This window comes from Camellia sinensis, chromosome 12, assembly GCF_055761805.1.
Source record: "Camellia sinensis isolate YWXY chromosome 12, ASM5576180v1, whole genome shotgun sequence".
Taxonomy (NCBI): Eukaryota; Viridiplantae; Streptophyta; class Magnoliopsida; order Ericales; family Theaceae; genus Camellia; species Camellia sinensis.
In genome coordinates, this window is record NC_138972.1 from 26,518,266 (window position 1) to 26,536,804 (window position 18,539).

Here is an 18,539-nt window from a genome sequence, read left to right on the forward strand (position 1 = left end):
AGTGCAAAATGGAAGTAAAAAGGCGGGACTATTCAAATTTTGGAAGTTATGATTGACGGCTGTCACAGCGGTAGAGGCAATCAAGGGGAGCCACGTATCCCAGTAAGGGTGTGGTGTCAGCAGCGTGGAAAAGCGGGTTGTACTACGTCAAAAGACGGGAAAACCGAGTGGGTTTTGTAGCTCGGCTAGCCGAAGTACTTCCCTTTGGCTAATATCTTAGCACGGTTTGAAGGTAATAATCCTAGTCATGCTTCGCAGATGGAACTAAGGGCCAATTGAGAGGATAATTTATATGCATAAACCGGGCCGAGCTAGGTCCATTTGATTTAAGTATTGGGCCTAGCTAAGTAGACTCCACAATTCGTAAGGGCGCGCTTGCGGCCGAGCTAAGAGCTTTTATAGCTCGGTCTTGTGGTGTACAGATATCAGTCCAAGGACTGGAGCAGATTGGCTAGATGTAAACAGCAACTCGGACTGGGGTATATTTGTAGCATACTGGACTGAAGGTTATCTCAGTCGAATACCATCTTGGTTCTATCCAATGTAGAGCAGGGGCAGGCTAGCTCGATTGAGTGTACTACCGAGCTAAGGCAGGAGGTTAGAGCCGTCTCACTTGGTTGGTAGTGAGTAGGATGTTATGAGGAGAGGGATTATCCTTGGGAGTGTGATTATTAGGAGGACTCTTATAAGGAGAGCTGGAGTCCTACTAAGATTGTGCCAGGTGGAATCTATAAAAGCTCATGATAGGACCTACGTACAGGTATCACAATTCTTATTCTCAAATACACAGAACTTTTGTGTCTATAGTCTATTTGCTGACTTAGGCATCGAAAGGGTTTCCGACACACACCCACCAGCTAACTCACGTTTGTATTTTCAGGTGATAAGACGAGGACGTTTGAAGGAGTGTAAACTTAATCAACAGAATTATACAAGACAGATTATTTCGTGCTCGTACAATTTTAATAAAATAAAATAAAAATTCAACTTTTTAACCGACCTACCAAAATAATCTGTCTTCATCCTCTCCATCCCAGCCCCAACCCGAAGCTTCGTTTTTCCACCCTCTTCTACATATACATAAACATATAAATATATACATGTGTGAGAGGCGAGAGAGAGAGAGAGAGAGAGAGATATGGGGTTGGAGATTGTGGAGCCAAACACATGCATTCGGGGTTGCTGCCGGAGCGACTCAATTCCTCTGCATCTCCCACCTTCTTCCTACTCTCTCTTAAACCCAATTGCTCGAGGTATCAATCAATATATATATGTGTGTATTTGTTTTTTTGTTTCTCAATTGCAATTCAAAGAGAAAGCTTAATTTGTGGCCCTTAATTTGTACCCCTCTTTGGCTTTGCTCTCACATTGGCTTTGTTGTTGTGAATGTGAAACTGAATTGGTGTGTATTCATTCTGTTTCAGGAGTAGAAAGTGTGGTTTATGAAGCTGTTTTGGATGGAAACAAGGTTGTTATGAAAAAAACCCATTTTGTCTACCTCTGATCACATTGATAAATTCCACAAGGAATTGCAAATGCGATGGTCATTTCTACTCTCTCTCTCTCTCTCTCCATATATACAGTAGCTCATTTTGTCCTATTTAGCACACAAATATTCTCCACCTTTTCTCATTTCCTATCTCTGCCTTACGTGAATTCCAAATTAGCAAAACCCCTTTTTGTGTGTATATACATGTGTGTGTGTGTCTCACTATGTAAGTAACCAACTATAGTGCGATGATCAAGGCCTACCCTGAGTTGTTGGAGCCCGAAGAGGACTCTTGAAATTGGAGCCTTTTATATATAATCATTAAAAAAATTGCATGTAAAATAGTAAGTATTTACATTTTATATATATATATATATAGATATATATTAAATTTGCTATTACCCACACAAATTTAGCTTGCAAATATAATTACTAAAATTTACTTACACAAATTAAGACACGAAGAAAAATCATTACAAGAGCTCAAAATGATAAGAATATTGTCTTGTTAGTTTTATAATTTGACCAAATTCAGTTTACAAAAAGGTATCAGTTAAATAATACCAAATAAAAATTGAACCAACTACAACAGTGTATCAGTTAAATATTACTTTTCTCACATTTTTTAATGCAAAATTACTAATTAAGCTTGCATAATCTATAAGGACCCTTTAGTTTAGATTGTGAACTTAGATTAGTTGTACTGAATCCTTATTTTTGAGCCTACTAATGCTATAAGAGTTAAAATTAATTAGGGGCTCCTAAATTTTGTTAAAATTTGGAGGCCCTTGGTGGTCTTGCCTCAAGGTTGGGGCTGGCCATGATGCATTTAGGGGAGGAGAGGGATATTGGTTCTAGAAAAGGATGTTGAGGTGGTTTTAGGTAGTTTTACCATTTTATCATTCTGTGCAAATCAAAATAGAATCCAAAGATGTTTGAGCACGGGGTAATTCAGGCATACTAAAAATCTGTCAGGGACATCAATTAAGGTGTTTCCTTCTAATAATAGTATAAAATATGCGCTTATATATGAATTTATGTGTGTAGATGTTTATGTATGTGTATTTGGTTTGTTTATTTGAATGTCTACATGTGATATGCGGGATTCTTTTTTGACAATTTGGTTATATGATGTGATGATGAAGCAAGTTAGATCATCCAGGAATCGCCACATTGGTTGCAGCACATGCAAAGCCTCCAAATTACATGTTTTTCTTCAAATTCTACGAGTCCCTAAATTTGGCAGAGAAACTACACGTGGAAGAGTGGAATCCAACTTTTGATCAAGTGCTCACCATCTCAGTCCAGTTAGGTATGTCTTTGATGATCTTGGCTTCATTTGAGTTTGTTTTAATTTTGTGAAGTAAACCTTAATTCCTTACTCGTCATTGAAATTCTTTGTATTTTCTTTGTGATATTATGTGCAAAATTCCTCTTATTAAGGGTAAATAAGTAGTATAGATTAGGCTGAACATGACACTCATAGACTCATAGTGTTTTATTACCTGTTATGATTTGTTTAGGTAATATGAAATACTTGAGATGATTCTTATAGGTGCTTAGTTCACATTGATGACATGTTAGTGATGTGGTGTAGATTTCAAGTTTAGGTTTCTAACTACTGTAAAGTTATATAGTGAATCTTTCCATTGGTGTTTTTCTTGCTTGAAGTCTCTTTTTACTTTGAGTGTTGCTAATGGTACTACTCGTGCTCTGTCACAATTATTACAAATGATAAATTTTCGAAATTCTTGGACATTTAGTCTTTGGAAAAATAATAAATAAAGAAATGTAGTAAATTCTTTAAACAGAGCCTTCTATTGAACCTAAATTGTTTTCAAAGCATCTTTTCAATTCTGGACAAAAACAAAAATTTTAGCCCTAGTTTTTGTTTAGATGCAATTGAAGGAGTAAAATTGTAACTTAAATCATAGATTTGTGTCAGGAGCAAAACTCCAACAACCCCTAGCAATAATAATAATAATAATAATAATAATAATAATGATAATAATAATATTTATCAAAAAAAATAATAATAACAATTATAAAAATTAAGCCATTAAACAATAAACACCTATGAAGTACGATACTCCAAAAATGGTGTCGTACGAGTACTGGGTACTTACCGGGTGCGGGTGCGGGTACGAGTACCGGTACGGCAGTACACGTACCGGGTACGCCGAATACAAGCCGTGTACGACAAATACATTTGGGTACGTCATGGGTACATTGTGGGTACGGCATGGGTACGACACCAGTACGGCAAAATGAATTTTTTTTTTTCCCCTCAGATGCTAGAATTTATTGCAGCCTTTATTTTTATTCTTTCAATTTTGAAAATATCAAGTGATTTATTTCCAACACTCTTTACCTATGAGTCATGGTTTTGGTCTCTTTTGTATCATGTTTTAGACAATCAAAAAAGAACAAAAAATAATTGTATAACTTTTTAGACAAGTTGTTCTCTTTTTAGTTTTGATATTGAAATTTTGATTTTTATGTTGGATGTTTGGCTATAAATTTTTTAAAAAATTAAAAAAAATTGATGTACCCAGCCGTACTAGTACCCTACTTTTTAAAGAATTTTCCGTATCGGTGTACCCGTATCGTACCCGTACCCGCACCCATGCTTCATAGATAAACACTTAAGGCCGCAAATTACTATTTGACGATTGTCACCGTCTAGAGGGAAAAAAGGTAATAAAAAAATTTTAAAAAATGATATGAAAGTCAAAATGTAAATGCTTTGGTATGTAACTTTATTTTGTTGATTAAGGTTGGAGTTTTCTATTTATTCGGTAGGCTTTTATAGGAACAAATGAAATTACAATGGACTTCATTTGATTGAAGGGTTGATATCATGTCTTTAACAAATTAGGAGCAATTGAAATAGGCGCATGCCTCGGATGCGCTTCGTTAATGTCATCTCACCTCAAGGATGGCAATGGATCGGGTTTTGAGTGTGAATTCTTGCTTTTAAACTTAATTAATTTAGTGATACAATTTTATACTTTACTTTACTATAAACCTGACAATTTTGACCTACCTACCGCTATAGTTTACCCTACCCTGGCCCTCAGGTGCACCTTACTACACTTTGTGCCTAGGTGCGTGCCTAAGCACGCTTTTGATAGCATTGGCTTAGATTTTACACACATTCCATAAAACATACGTTGTCAATGATTAAGGATGTGCAATCTACTACCATGTTGTGTTCTTAAGTATTGTTTTTTTCAACATATAGGAATTAGTAGTGTTTTTTGTCAATTTTGAATAGATTATTCCTGATGCATCTAGAGAAGGGAACCCAAACTTAGATTAGGTTATTGACCATTGACCAAAATAAAATAAAGAGATTAACTTGTTGGTAAGTTTTAGCATGTTGCACAAGATTTATAAGAATGTCTAAACATATGAGTGATGATAATGAAGTATTTATGTCACGATGGACATAATGCTCTTCAAAAATTTTGATAAATATCCTTGAATTTCTGTAAAACATGGGAATAGCTAACGTGGAATATGATTTCAATTTTTAAAACATTCATGAATAAATAATGCAAATAATATTAATTTTTCTAAATTATTTCCAACATCTCACCAATTTAACCTGCATGGATAGCCTAGTAGTCAAAGGAGTGAGATATAAACTCAGATGTTTTGGGTTCAGCTCTTGCTGGCATCTAGACCCTGTCTTGGAGAGGTTCTTCATCATCCAAAAGGAAAAAAACCTCGCCAATTTTAAAATTTGGTATTGCTACTCAGCATCTTAGGTAGACGTCCTAATTAGATACCTCTTTAAGTTTCAGCTGAAAATTCTTGGAATTACTTTATGGATTTAATGGTAACTACTGAACCTCTTCAAATTACTTGTCTCATTAATTTAGAAATTCCAAATTTGTTTTGGTATCAGCTCTCGCTGCTTCTTCTCTGTTTCTTTCTCTCAACATCTTCTGCTTCCTTTGTCTCTCTCTTCTCTGCATATTCTTCTCTTTTCTGCATCTTCCCTGGTTCTTTCTCCTTCTCTGCATAGCTTAGCTTCGCTTCTTCTTCCTCTTCTTTACTGCTTTCTTCTTCTTCATCTTCCCAGCTGGTTTCTTCTTCCTCTCCCCTGTTGCTTTCTCTTTCTTCTTCTTCACTGATGTTGCTTCTATTCTCTGCTTCTTCTTTGAATCTATTATCTACTTCCCCGCGTCTGTTACTACTCCTGCTACTGCTGATCTGTCTGTTCTCTGTTGTAGCTGTTGTTTTCTCTTCTCCGTAACTGTTGTTGGATCTTTCCTCTGTCACTGATGTTGCCTTCTCTCTTTCTTCTCTACTGCTGCTGCTGCTGATGATGATGATGATGAGGATTTCATCCGTGTCCAATTACTTAATTTGTTTACTCTTTGCTTGGTACCACATATGTGTTTTGATGGAATTCCTGTGAGAAACCAGTTTACTTGTTTGGGAGTTTGGGCTGAATGTAGTAAAGTTCTCCATTTGAGTTATATCACTTGAAATTTTTTCTAACCAAAGTACCAAACTAAGCTAAATCCGAGTACATAGGAAGGAGAAACTTTGGAGCAATTTTTTGAAACGCAAACATCTCTTCAAACTCGAGATGGGTTTTCTCCGACAAGAGGGGTTTGATGTAATGTGGTTCCATAGGAAAAGATTGATTGCTGATTACTGGCATTGGATAAGCTTATTGCTGTATGTTTGTCCCTTTGTTTTGATTCTCTGTTTTATGAACGTATGATAAGGTTTATACTAAAGTTATAATGATCATGTTTCCTATTTTACAGCTAAAGCTCTGCAACATCTACATAAACTTGGGATTGTACACAGGGATGTAAAACCAGCAAATATTCTTGTAAAGGCCATCATCATTTTCTGATTTGTTTTGTTTTGTTTTGTTTCTGATCTTTTTGTGGGTAAGATTTTGTGTTTCCTATTGAAGTGGTTGAATAATATGCTGCTTGTGCCTCGGTTTTTTTTTTTTTTTGGCAGCTTGATGAAAACCTTCGTCCACATCTGGCAGACTTTGGTTTAGCAGAATATAAGAAAGATCTTAAACGAGTTTCTATGGAGAACTGGAGGTCATTTGGAAAGCCAACTGGTGGTTTCCATAAAAAGAATATGGTCGGCACACTCATTTATATGGCGCCTGAAATATTGAGAAAGGAGATACATAATGAAAAGTCAGATGTATATAGTTGAAGGTGTCCTTCACGTGTTGCATCTTGCATTTTTTGAAATTTGTTGTGCTAGCGTGTCCATGTCATATCTCTATCGTGTCTCTTGTCCATGTCCATACTTCTTAGAGTGTCTAATAATGGATTAAACACTATTTTCTTGGGCTGACTATTTTCATGTCGTACTTGTCGAAAAGCAAATAGAATGATTGGTCATCTTGATCATTCATGAATGCCTTAATTCACTTTATCTAACAAATTTCGTGGCAATGTAATAACAAGAAGGGTATGCATGTACTTTATATTGTTAGATTCGGGGATAACATTTCAATGCTAGATAGTATGTATAGACCGAGTCTTTTGCTTTGTTATCTAGGCAGCTTATTTCTCTTACAGTCCTACCTTGTCGTAGAACTTGGGATTTGATAGATCATTATCATTTGCAATGACATGTAGAAGAATTTATTTTATATAATTTCATCTAAACATGAAATTTGATTTCAATGTGTTGCAGTGAACTGCTTACTGGTGTTGTCCCATATACTGATCTTCGTGCAGAAGCGCAGGTTTGACTTTTTCCTTTTACTATAACTCACTGTTTACATGGCTATATGGCTGTTAAATTATCACTCTTGCGAGTGGAGGTGTAGAAATGTGTGTGGGCCAGTAATAGCATAGATGAAGTAAATGTCTAAGGAGTTTGGCACCTCCTTGATGTTGATGTTACGTGCCCCGAAAGTGCTGGTGATGTAAGGGGTGCTAACTCCTATTTATAAGAGGGGGGTCACAAGACCCATAACAAATTTCCTAGATATTTCTGTGTTCCATTAGGATATGCCACAACATGTGGCTGTGTATCAATCCCTTAGGATTTGCCTTCATCCCTGAGCATCCACACAGAAGGTCCAATGGTGTGGTATCTCTCTCAGTAAGGCTGGCTTAAGTGGCACTCACGGGGGTGTCGTAGTGATCAACACTTTAGTCTCTAGCCACCAAACCACAAAATCTTCCGAGGTGCTATGTTGAATACTTCAGCATATATAAGTCCTGCCTCTTTGACTTGGCTATTGGACGAATGGCACAGTGTTACTATCGCAGAGTTGAAGGACATGTAGTTTGACCACCATGGTGATTAAGACAAGTGGAACACTTGAATCCTGCAGTTTAACCACAGCAGTTTCAGGCAAGCGTGGCATGAACTCATTTTCTGGGACTTGGGGTATATTTCCTGCCACTCTGTGTTGAAGGTCATGTAGTTTGACCACCACGCTAAGCTCTCTCATTTTCAGCCACTCTGTGTTGTTCAATCTCATTTAACATCTAGTGGGATTTCTCTTCCTGCTTTCTAGATTACTTCTCATACCATTCCTCATTTTTCTTGTCATTCAGTTTATGAGCACACATATGTTCATGCATATAACTGCTTATCAGGGTTCAGGTTTCCCATATAATTTTCATATTCTAAAAATTGTATTAAAAAAAAAAGGTTTCTGTTGAAGTTAAGTTTCTTCTGGACGTCCAATTCTTCACAGATAATATCTTACATCTTAATCTGACTGAATGCCCCCTAATCATTTGACCTGTCAACTATGCTTTTTAACATGGTTGTGCATCATGTGATCTGCTTGCAGGCCCACGCTGTGCTGGAAATGAACTGTACTGAACAGCAACTTACAGCAGCCGTGGTGTCTGAAGGATTGCGACCTGCTCTTGCTGGTCACAGCTCGTCTGCACCAACAGGTTTCCCGTCCTTGATACAGAGATGTTGGGATGCAAATCCCCAAAATAGGCCTTCTTTTGATGATATTATTCTGGAACTTGATCCCATCTTGGAATGCAGAAAGAGAGTAGAGGAAGACGAAAAGGAAAAGGCACTTGTTGACCCCTCTATCCCTCTTGGTGATGAGGGCATCCCGAGCCTTCTTGCTTATCAAAAAAGTATTAACTGGTTTACTGAGGGTGAAAACCTGTCAAAGAGATCTTGTCTCGCAGCTGATTCTGGTGTCAGAATTTGGCCTGATCCTTTTACTGATCCTTCAGCATACCATCTAGTGTTGTCTTGGGGATCCTTCGGTACTTGTGGGAGAAGGGAGACAATGGAGGACACTCACTTTCTTATGCCCCATATGTGCGGTGAGAAGGATATCCATGTGTTTGGAATCTTTGATGGTCATCGAGGTGCGTCATAAATTAAGAGCTACTTATTTTCATCCTATTGGTGTATTTGGTACCAAACTCAAGCAACAGTGGATTTTAATGAGAACTAAAGCTCATGTGGGTGATCACAATATTAATTAATAAACAATTGCTTGGGCATCACTTGAAGTGTTTCTTAATGAAACCAGAATGACATAATGAGCATTACAAAGCCCAACTATTACAAAATGGAATTATTTGGAAATTAGTTTTAAGAAATTAATGTTTAAATTCTTGAAGAATTCCTTTTGTTTTTCTTTTTTTTTTATAATTCTTTTTGGTTGTTTCCAAACATAGCCTATGTGTCGTGCATTAGTTGCTCTAGATTACAATAAAAATGGCAAGATCAAATGCAGGTGCAGCAGCTGCTGAGTTTTCTGCTCGAGCTCTACCAGGATTTTTGCAAAGTCTTGGTTCCATAAAAAGGTTTCTTCCATTCTATTATTCTCGTGGGCTCTTTACATTCTATAATCTATATATGAATGTATTTAATAAGAAGTACATATTTTTATTTTGTATTTGATAACAATGCAGTCCGTCCGATGCATTACTAGAAGCATTTGTCAAGACAGATGTTGCATTCAGGAATGAATTGGATTCCCATCGTAAATCTAAGGGAGTTATTCAAAAAGACTGGCATCCTGGTTGCACAGCCATTGTGGCTCTTATAGTCAGAAACAAGCTTTTTGTTGCTAATGCTGGCGATTGCAGGGCAATGACTGTGTAGTTGAAACATTCTATTAGAATAAAACATGGACCTTTTTTTAACTTATTTTATTAAAAATTGTCTCCTTTGCTTACCCAAATAGGTTAAATTGTTCTCCAACTAATTCAACTTGACACTGTAGGATCATGTTGCAAGTTGTCCTGAGGAGAGAGAACGTATTATCAGTGAAGGGGGACAGGTCAAATGGCAAGTTGACACGTGAAGGGTTGGGCCTGCTGCTCTCCAGGTTTTCTTCTTATCCTTTGCTTAACGATATTCTAGAAAAATGTGTAGACTATTGTCTTCTAATATGGTTGTCTATTGTGAGGAAGTATATAATATAAACTTATTTGTTTCGTCAAATTCTTTTTGCACCAAGTGTTAAGACACATGAACCACCACTACAACCCATATCTAGGGATATCTTGAGCATTATGATTATCAAAAATACTTATGATCACTAAAACATGAGCGAAAATATAAAAGGTAAGGAGTTGGTCCTCGAATCCTACTCCAACTTTTGAACGTAGCGAGGAGGCTCCTTGTGTCCTGCATCGGCTGGTAGTTGTATGGAGGGTTCATCAGTTGTCACCATGAAGAGGAACATTATGCAAGTTGGGCTCAAAGCATTCGATGTGGTTGTTGACGGGGTTGATCGCAAGAAGATGTGGGTCGCAAAAAAGGGTAGATCTCTGCAAAGATCCCTGATGTTGGGATTTGAAGTTCCTTTGTTGGCTCAAAAGAAGCTTCTTAATTCCTGAAGAGAGGTCTTTTGGGCAGTCTCAACCTCTCGGAGGGCGCATAGGCTTTTGGAGGTCTAGAGACTAGTGAATAGGAGTGGTTGCTCCTTGAGGTTAGGATTTTTGGGGCAAATCAGTGGCAGGTTGTCACACCCCAATTTCATATTAGAAATCTAAGGCATGATGGTTAAGGGTTTAAGGCTAGTTAAGATTATTAAGTTAAAATAGTGAGATCTTCTATTGTAAGTTCATATTAGATGTGGACTGATTCAAAAGAGTAGGGTGATTGATGTATGTTTTAAAGCCTAATTTAGTGTTCAAGGGTTCAACAACAAAAATGGAAACGAATAGCAAAGCAAATGATTTAAATTTCAATAACAAGACTTGCTTCATATGTGTGTGTGTTTATAATCCTAGTGTATAAAAGTAGCACACACCGAACTCTCTTTCCTCCCTACTTAAATCCCATTACATTACACAAAAGAAATAGTACAGGTACAACTTTCAGGTATATACATTACACTTTACAATCAGCTCACAACAGTGCAATAAAAAAATACGTAAATTACATTAAACCCCCCTCAACTATGACCTATTTTTGAGTTGCCCCCTTAATGTTTTAAAGGCAACACTTACCCCCCTTGAAGTATATGAATTGCAAAAGTCATTAACACTGTTAACAGAAATTATTAAGTTACCCTTTTACCCTTCAATTGTATTGCTACCAGACTACCATTATCTTCTTCAACCACTACCTAATTTCTTCCAAACCCTAATCAAATCAATTCAATCCCAAACCCTTAATTCCACAGTGTCTCCACAATTCCGATTAACAAACACAACAAATTCATTTGACAAAGGGAGTAAAGTCAGCCACTGTGAATCACCACAACAATCCCATATTTTTGCAGGACCTAATGATCAACAAAGGGAGTGAAGTTTGGGGGTGGCAATGGATATAGGGGTGTTGTTTAAGGGCTTGGGGTTTTGAACTCATTGAAGAGAGAGAGAGAGAGAGAGATGAGGGGTTGGCAGTGGCTACAACAGCTTATGGCAATGGCAATGGCGACAACGGTGGTTGAAGACAATGGCCCACCTCTCTTCATCTCACTCGCCACATGCAACTCCTCTTCCAGCCTACACCAACTCCTTTTTTTTTCTTTCTTTAACCAATGGCATCTCCTTCATTGTTCCTCCCTCCTCCCATCTCTGCACCACCACCTTATTTCCCCCACCACTCACCACCTCCCCTTTCGATTCCCACCAAGCCGAAACCCCTTGCCCACAGCCTCCCTTCCACTGATCAAACACCCCAATACACATTAAAACCCCTCAACACTAAAAGCCCTATATTAATTCAACATATGTCCACTAAAATCCCCCCACCTAATCAACGTATCACCATCAAAACCCTCAATTCTTTTGCTATGAAACTTTTTTATCAAATCATAATGGCTTGGCTAGTAAGGGTTCTCTAGTTGGTATTAGCCATGAGAGTTTCTGGTTATGGCTTGGCATTTCTGGCCATGTAGAGTTGATGGTTGTGTATATATCTACAATGTATGTATATATGATAAGGCTTTTTTAGTCATAAATTTTTAATTACAATATGATACATTTATGCCAAATGACTACCGGTGTGATGACAGAAGAGGTTTAGAGTTACAAAACAAAACTATAAGCGAGTTGAGTGTTGAATTTTAAACATTGATTTTTAACTTGACAATGGGTCATAGTTGAGAGGGGTTTACTGTAATTTACCCTAAAAATATATATGTTGTTAGAATAGGAAATTGGTAGAATAGGAAATAATGAATTGTATTCTTATTTATTCCTTTTTTAGTTGCTTGAATTATGCCTGTAATTGATCAGAATTATCAATATAAAAGGGAATGAAGTCTAACTCATTCCCTAACTCTTTCTTTTCTCTAAACCTACATATGTGTATATATATGTATGTATGTATGTATATATATTAATATAATTTACCCTAAAACATTGATTTTTGTTCTTTGTGTGGTGTAGCTAAAATTAAATACAACAATAGGTTGAGTATAGGAAGATTCATAATTCTCAACCAAACTTGCTAGCATGTCCACCAACAAAGCACATCTACAGTAGGCAAACATTTTTTCTTTAATTTGTTAAAGTTATATATTCCTTTATTTTTATTTTTCCTTCATGTCTTGTGAGGGCCTGAACCTTGCACCTTATCTTTTTGGGTATTAAGAGATAGCACTGAGCTAATAGCTGATATTTTATTTATTTTATTTTTTAAATTCTAAATAATGAATTAGAAACAAAAGATTGGTTTCTATTTAATGAGGTTTCTGTAAACTAGATTTAAAAAATAAAGAAACAAGAAGAGGATGGGTAAACAGGAACACATGGTCCCTGCCCGGCCCCACTCTTTGCCCGTGCTTCCAGTATTCAACATGATGTGAAAGCAATAATCAATAATTTGTGGTTGAATTTGAAGTTTATTAATTACATATTTTTTACAGGTTACGCGGTCTATTGGTGATGATGATCTGAAGCCTGCTATGATTGCAGAACCTGAGATAACTGAGACCATACTGTTTGTAGAAGATGAATACTTGGTAAGGTCCTTCGATCTGATAATCTTCTGTTATCTGGGGTTTATTATTTGTGTGCTACGAGAAACTAATAAATGGATTTGTGGCTTCTAAATAGACTTTTATGTACAGTTTCCAGGGAAATCAGAAATTTTAAATAACTGTAGTTGCATCTGCTTTAATCACTTTAAAAGCATTTGTTCTATATGCCATTACCAAACACAATTTTCTGTAGTGCCTGGATGATCATAGCACAATTCATGTTCTTGCAATTTGAAATTTGTAGGCCCCCAATTAAGGAGGTCCCGTACTTGGAAATGTTATTAGCAAGACAATTGAATAATCCTGAGATATATTATTGAAGTTTGAAATCTGTAGCCTTACAGAACAAGATTTTCTCCAAGTGTTTCCCACAAACACTCCATTAATCCCAATAGTTTAAAAACCCTTTTACGAATGATGTGGAAAAGAAGTAACACAAGGTTTTAGAACAATAAACTTTTAAGGAGTTGAATTTAAACAACAAAGCTCAAAAGCAAAAGAATATGGAAGTTGAAGCTCAAAACTTGAAAGATCTTGATGGGTATTACATTTAATCCTTCATCCCATGTTTGTAGACATGTAAAAATCTTGTTTTATAGCCCTTCGTCTCATTTTGGTCATTCCAGTGCAGTAAATGCGTCTCTAGCAGTTGAAACGAAGTAGCTGTTGCATATTTTAGAATTTAAATTTCGCGACGAAGGAGTCAACTTATTTTGAATCTAGGGATTCGATTTATTTTGTCAAGGTGTTGACTAATCCTTTTATCTGCACAACAACTGGAGTTCAGGGTCGAATCATTTATTTGAGGTCGACTCAAGACCTTCAATGTTTTTAAGATTTTCACGTGTTAAGCATCTCAAACTCATCCAAAACCCTTTCTAACTCCAAAATAATTTAGATAATGAACATTTAATCACAAAACAAATATCAAAGACTTATTTTGGAGCTTTTTAATTTCAATCATTACAGCAGGAAAAATGTAAAACTTTTAAAACACTTGTACTCCTTTTGTAATGAATTATTCATCAAATACTAATGACAAAATCATGTTACATTCTCATATTTCATTAAGCTATCCAATAGCTAACACCAAAGGATATTGACAATTCAAAGTACGAGTTTATCATTTGCTAGCCACTCACTAATTTTGTATTGTGAAATATCAAACATATATCACTGTAAAACACAACCAACAAAAGCATCATAGACAATATCAAAACTAAACCATAGGTCTAATTTCTCTTTCATTTGAAGCATTTTGAGGCTTCTTGAATTCAACCCTTATTCTTTTGTTATGTTTACAGTTAAAATAGAATACAAGTATCTTGGCAGACTAACCCCAAGGGGTTGGCCTAGTGGTCAAGACCTGGGCCTGGGGTGTGCTCCCTTCAAAATCTTCTAAGTGCAAACAATTTCTGGGACTTTGCCCCGACCCCCCACTAGTGGATGGTGGGATTGGTCTTCCGGAGTAGTCGGTCTAGTGGGCCAGATGCTGAGTTATCAAAAAAAAAAAAAAAAAATTATCTTGGCAGACTTGTAATTATTCTAATTTGTATTATGCTTTTCGTTTGTTAGTGCATAACACAGGTAGGCACTCAAATCAAACTTATCCAAAAGAGATCGTATACCACAATTTGAACGATTATGGTTTATGCCTTTGTTTTTCGGTTCTAAAAATAAAAAAATTCTAGCGACCTTGCCCTATCTCTTCCCTCCCCATTCACACCTCATGGTTTCAAAGCATTGAAATAAGACAGGGAGGGTGTGGAGTAAGCCTAGAATGAGAGAGTGTTCTGACGATTGAACTTCCATAGAACTACATGTAAAGTGAGACAGTCCATACCTAATATTAGGAAGATAACCTCTCTAGTATATTTGGGACTGGTTAAGTTTGAGATAACATTATAGTGTTAAAGATATCAGAATATATGAAGATCCATAACTGAAGGGATTTGATTGTATCTCCCGCTTTATATATGGTGTACCATGTAATCAAGAGGATTAAGTAGTGTGAATAAAAGATGTAGCCCATAGGGCTTTGTATGTGTGGACGTAGGCCAAGATTGACTGAACCACATTAACTTTTTGTGTTCTTTCTTCTCTCTTTTCTATTTTTATTATCTCTTCATATTCAACCTTCTTGTCATATTACCAATATCAACTATTAACACCTACCTTCACATGCTTCTCATATTTCTGAACTTGGAGTTATATTCTTTTAGTTTAGTGATCTCTAAAAAATGATCTTTTGAAAAAAATGACAGTGGTTGAAAAGGGGGGTAGGAAGTAAAACCCTAGATAATTTTGCAACCTTTATGCTTTTCCCAATAATTCTTATTTAATTCAAATGCTTATGATGTATGTTTCATTTGTAATCAGACCATTTTCAAAATTTTGCTTTATTTATGACGGATGGTTGTGACTTGTTAGCATATCACATTTTTATAGAGAGAGTAACAATATATGTGTTCGACTGTCAGGTTATGGCTAGCGATGGCTCTGGGATGTTATGAGCAACACAGAGATTGTTTCCATAATAAAGGACACAGTGAAAGAGCCTAGGATGTGCTCAAAGAGATTGGCAACCGAGGCTGCTGAACGTGGAAGCAAAGATAATATAATTGTTATTGTCGTTTTCCTGCATCTTGTATCTACTGCAGAGAGGATTTACTAGGTTTGATGGTATTCTTATACAAATTGTTTTGTATCTATGAAATTAATTTTAGTGAGACATGGAAATGAACCAGAGGTGGTAGGAAAAGGTTTACCTCCTCGTCTTGTGGAAATTGTATGTGTACATTTATTTTTAGTGGGAAACTACACAAAGCATATGCTTGTATTATTGGATTTCAATGTGCATATATGGAATAATATTGTTAATAGATGTTTAATGTGTTCACAGTGCGCGCGCGCGCGCACACACTCTCTCTCTCCCCCCCAAAAAGGCATGAACACTTCATTAAAATTAAACTGTACTACATGATTAAGGCAGGAATTTTTGATATGATAATACGATTCAAATCTACATGAATATGTATATGGCATGACTCGTTAGCACGAATATTAAATAGGTTGGATTACTGTCGAATTTGTATAGAACAAAGCTGACACGAATAATCGGTATAATGAAAAATTAGTTACATATGTAATATTATTTCTATTAAAGGGTGTTCTGACATTTTTTAATCTCTTATATAACTCCATCTAACTAAGAAAAAAGCATGTAAAATAGGATTTTAAAGCTAATAAAGGTTTTGTTTTTGTTTTCAATTGAAAATTTATTTGTCTACTGTTTGAGTTAATTTAGTAAAAATATATATATATAATAATAAGATATTGTTTTTGTAAATTAAGAAAATCAAATTGAATTGAAATCAAATATCCTTATGAATAATTTCATTCAATATAGATTAGTTTCATAAAAATTAAATTGTGAAGAAATTTTTTTTTTTTTTTTTTTGTACGCTTGATATTTTTAGCTTATGGTAAAATATTTTTACATGACGTGTTAATACTATACAAATCGGATACAAATCAGAAATGACATGACACAATAATACGAAATAATACATGAGTTAGGTTATTATTAAGATAATTTTGACACATTCAAAATGTCACGACACGAACACGACACCGAAAGCATGCGAAGAAAGTAAGAAAACCTATATAATTATATTAGTAAAGCGTAAAGATATTTCCTCTTCTTATTATCTCTCAGGTTCATCTCTCTTTTGATTTATTAACTAAAGTTTCAGGCTTGTTGATATTATTATGGCTGTGAAAGGCCTCAAATGAGAGATTTTTCTTGCTTCACTCCCAGCATTGAAAATAGGCAACCTTGTGTCAATATGAGCTCGTCCGAAGATCGTGATTTAGCTGTTGTGAACTCCTCAGCTTTCCGCTAGACCCACCCTCTAGCTGTAAAAATTAATGTCTGCCATTTATTTGGTTCATAACCATCACTACTATATCATAATCTAGGATCACAAAATTTCTAAACCAAGACAACTACTATACACAATTCTAAAAACAAAAAAACAAAAAATAACAACCACTACTATTCGTGATAATAAAACACAATTATAAATTATTAACCAAACATTCCTAATGTTATCTTGGTTAATAAATTTGGTTGGAGATTTAGCAAATGAAAGGGAAAAAGTATGTAAAATGCGAATAAAATATAGTTACATTTTATCTACATTTCACAGAACTTTTCCTTTTTCTTTTCAAATCCTTACTAAAATTTATCAACCGAATACAACCTAAATATTTGGGGAAAATCAAAACAATACACTTTTGGGATATTCTAAATAAGTGCACTTTTTGACTTTTTATAAAATATGAGTTGGGTATGGGTTGGGTTTAAAGTGATGTGATAGAGAGGTGATATGACTTCTAAATAAGTGCATTTTTTGACTTTTTATAAAATATGAGTTGGGTATGGGTTGGGTTTGAAGTGATGTGATAAAGAGGTGATATGACTTAAATAAGATGATATGACTTAAATAGGATAGTGACTTTTTGACTTTTTAATTTTTTTAGAAGATGACAAACAAGGATGACAAGATTTTTCTTTACTCTAACCAAGGGCATGACTATAAATTTTCTTGTAATTTTATTGTGCATAGCTTTAAACTATAAACGACCGAAATGATATTTGCAATGCTTTGTGATCGGGGAGAAGTTTGGTATTAAAATAGTTAAAACTTATTAAAAAATCAAAAGCTTAAAAGTCATATAAAAAATAAAAACTCATTTTTTATTTTTTTGCATATTTTCTATAAAAAATAAAATAAAAATTAGAGTCATTTACAAACACTTTCATTTTCCACTTCATATTTTAATAAAAAAATTACTAAAAATAAATCACTTCCCAAAAGAAAATTAAAAAGATGGGAAGACGAGTAATGGTATTTGATTGTATTTATACCAATGTAGTCACTATGTTAAACCACTTGCGTGGCTAGTCCTTTGGTCACTAAGTCTCTGTTAAGGAGAAATTTTGAGTTACACTCTTAGGAGTATAATAGGAGGCAAGACTTAGTGTTTGTTAGGAGAAGGTGTGAGTTCAACTCCCTTAGATGTTAATCTAATAACTAATTACTAATTTTTGCTAATAAGAAAATAAAAAATAAAAGCAGAAAAACAATGAAAAAAGAAGGGTTGAAGATGGAAGAAAAAGTAAAAGGTGTGAGTTCAACTCCCTTAGATGTTAATCTAATAACTAATTATTAATTTTTGCTAATAAGAAAATAAAAAATAAAAGCAGAAAAACAATGAAAAAAGAAGGGTTGAAGTAGAAGAAAAAGTAAAATAAATGAGAAGAGAGGGAAAGGAAATAGCGAAAATATTGTACGTAAATATATTAAAATATACGTTTTTATAATTATAAAAAAATTAAAAAAAGAATATCATTAAATTTGCAATAATTTTCCCAATCAATATTAAAATAGATGTATATTTGCAAAACAAAAAATAGAAAAGAAAATAATATTATATGGATACTTTTTTCATATTATAGAACAAGTAGTGCTATATAAAAAATAAAAATAAAAAATTGTACACAAATATTGCAATAAAAACAAAATAAGTAATGCTATATGGGTGTAA

General features: G+C 35.0%; 1 pseudogene across 1 annotated transcript in view; it reads left to right on the forward strand.

Moving 5' to 3' along the window:
* LOC114278963 (protein kinase and PP2C-like domain-containing protein) overlaps window positions 1-15,810 on the forward strand; it is a 69,472-nt pseudogene extending 53,662 nt beyond the window's left edge. The window contains exons 4-14 of the transcript XR_014346089.1: window positions 1,425-1,543; window positions 2,635-2,801; window positions 6,277-6,344; window positions 6,482-6,689; window positions 7,165-7,232; window positions 8,298-8,844; window positions 9,219-9,288; window positions 9,397-9,585; window positions 9,711-9,815; window positions 12,813-12,908; window positions 15,407-15,810. The product of XR_014346089.1 is annotated as a protein kinase and PP2C-like domain-containing protein (transcript). The remainder of the gene's footprint in view (window positions 1-1,424; window positions 1,544-2,634; window positions 2,802-6,276; window positions 6,345-6,481; window positions 6,690-7,164; window positions 7,233-8,297; window positions 8,845-9,218; window positions 9,289-9,396; window positions 9,586-9,710; window positions 9,816-12,812; window positions 12,909-15,406) is intronic.
* Window positions 15,811-18,539: the final 2,729 nt, after the last annotated feature.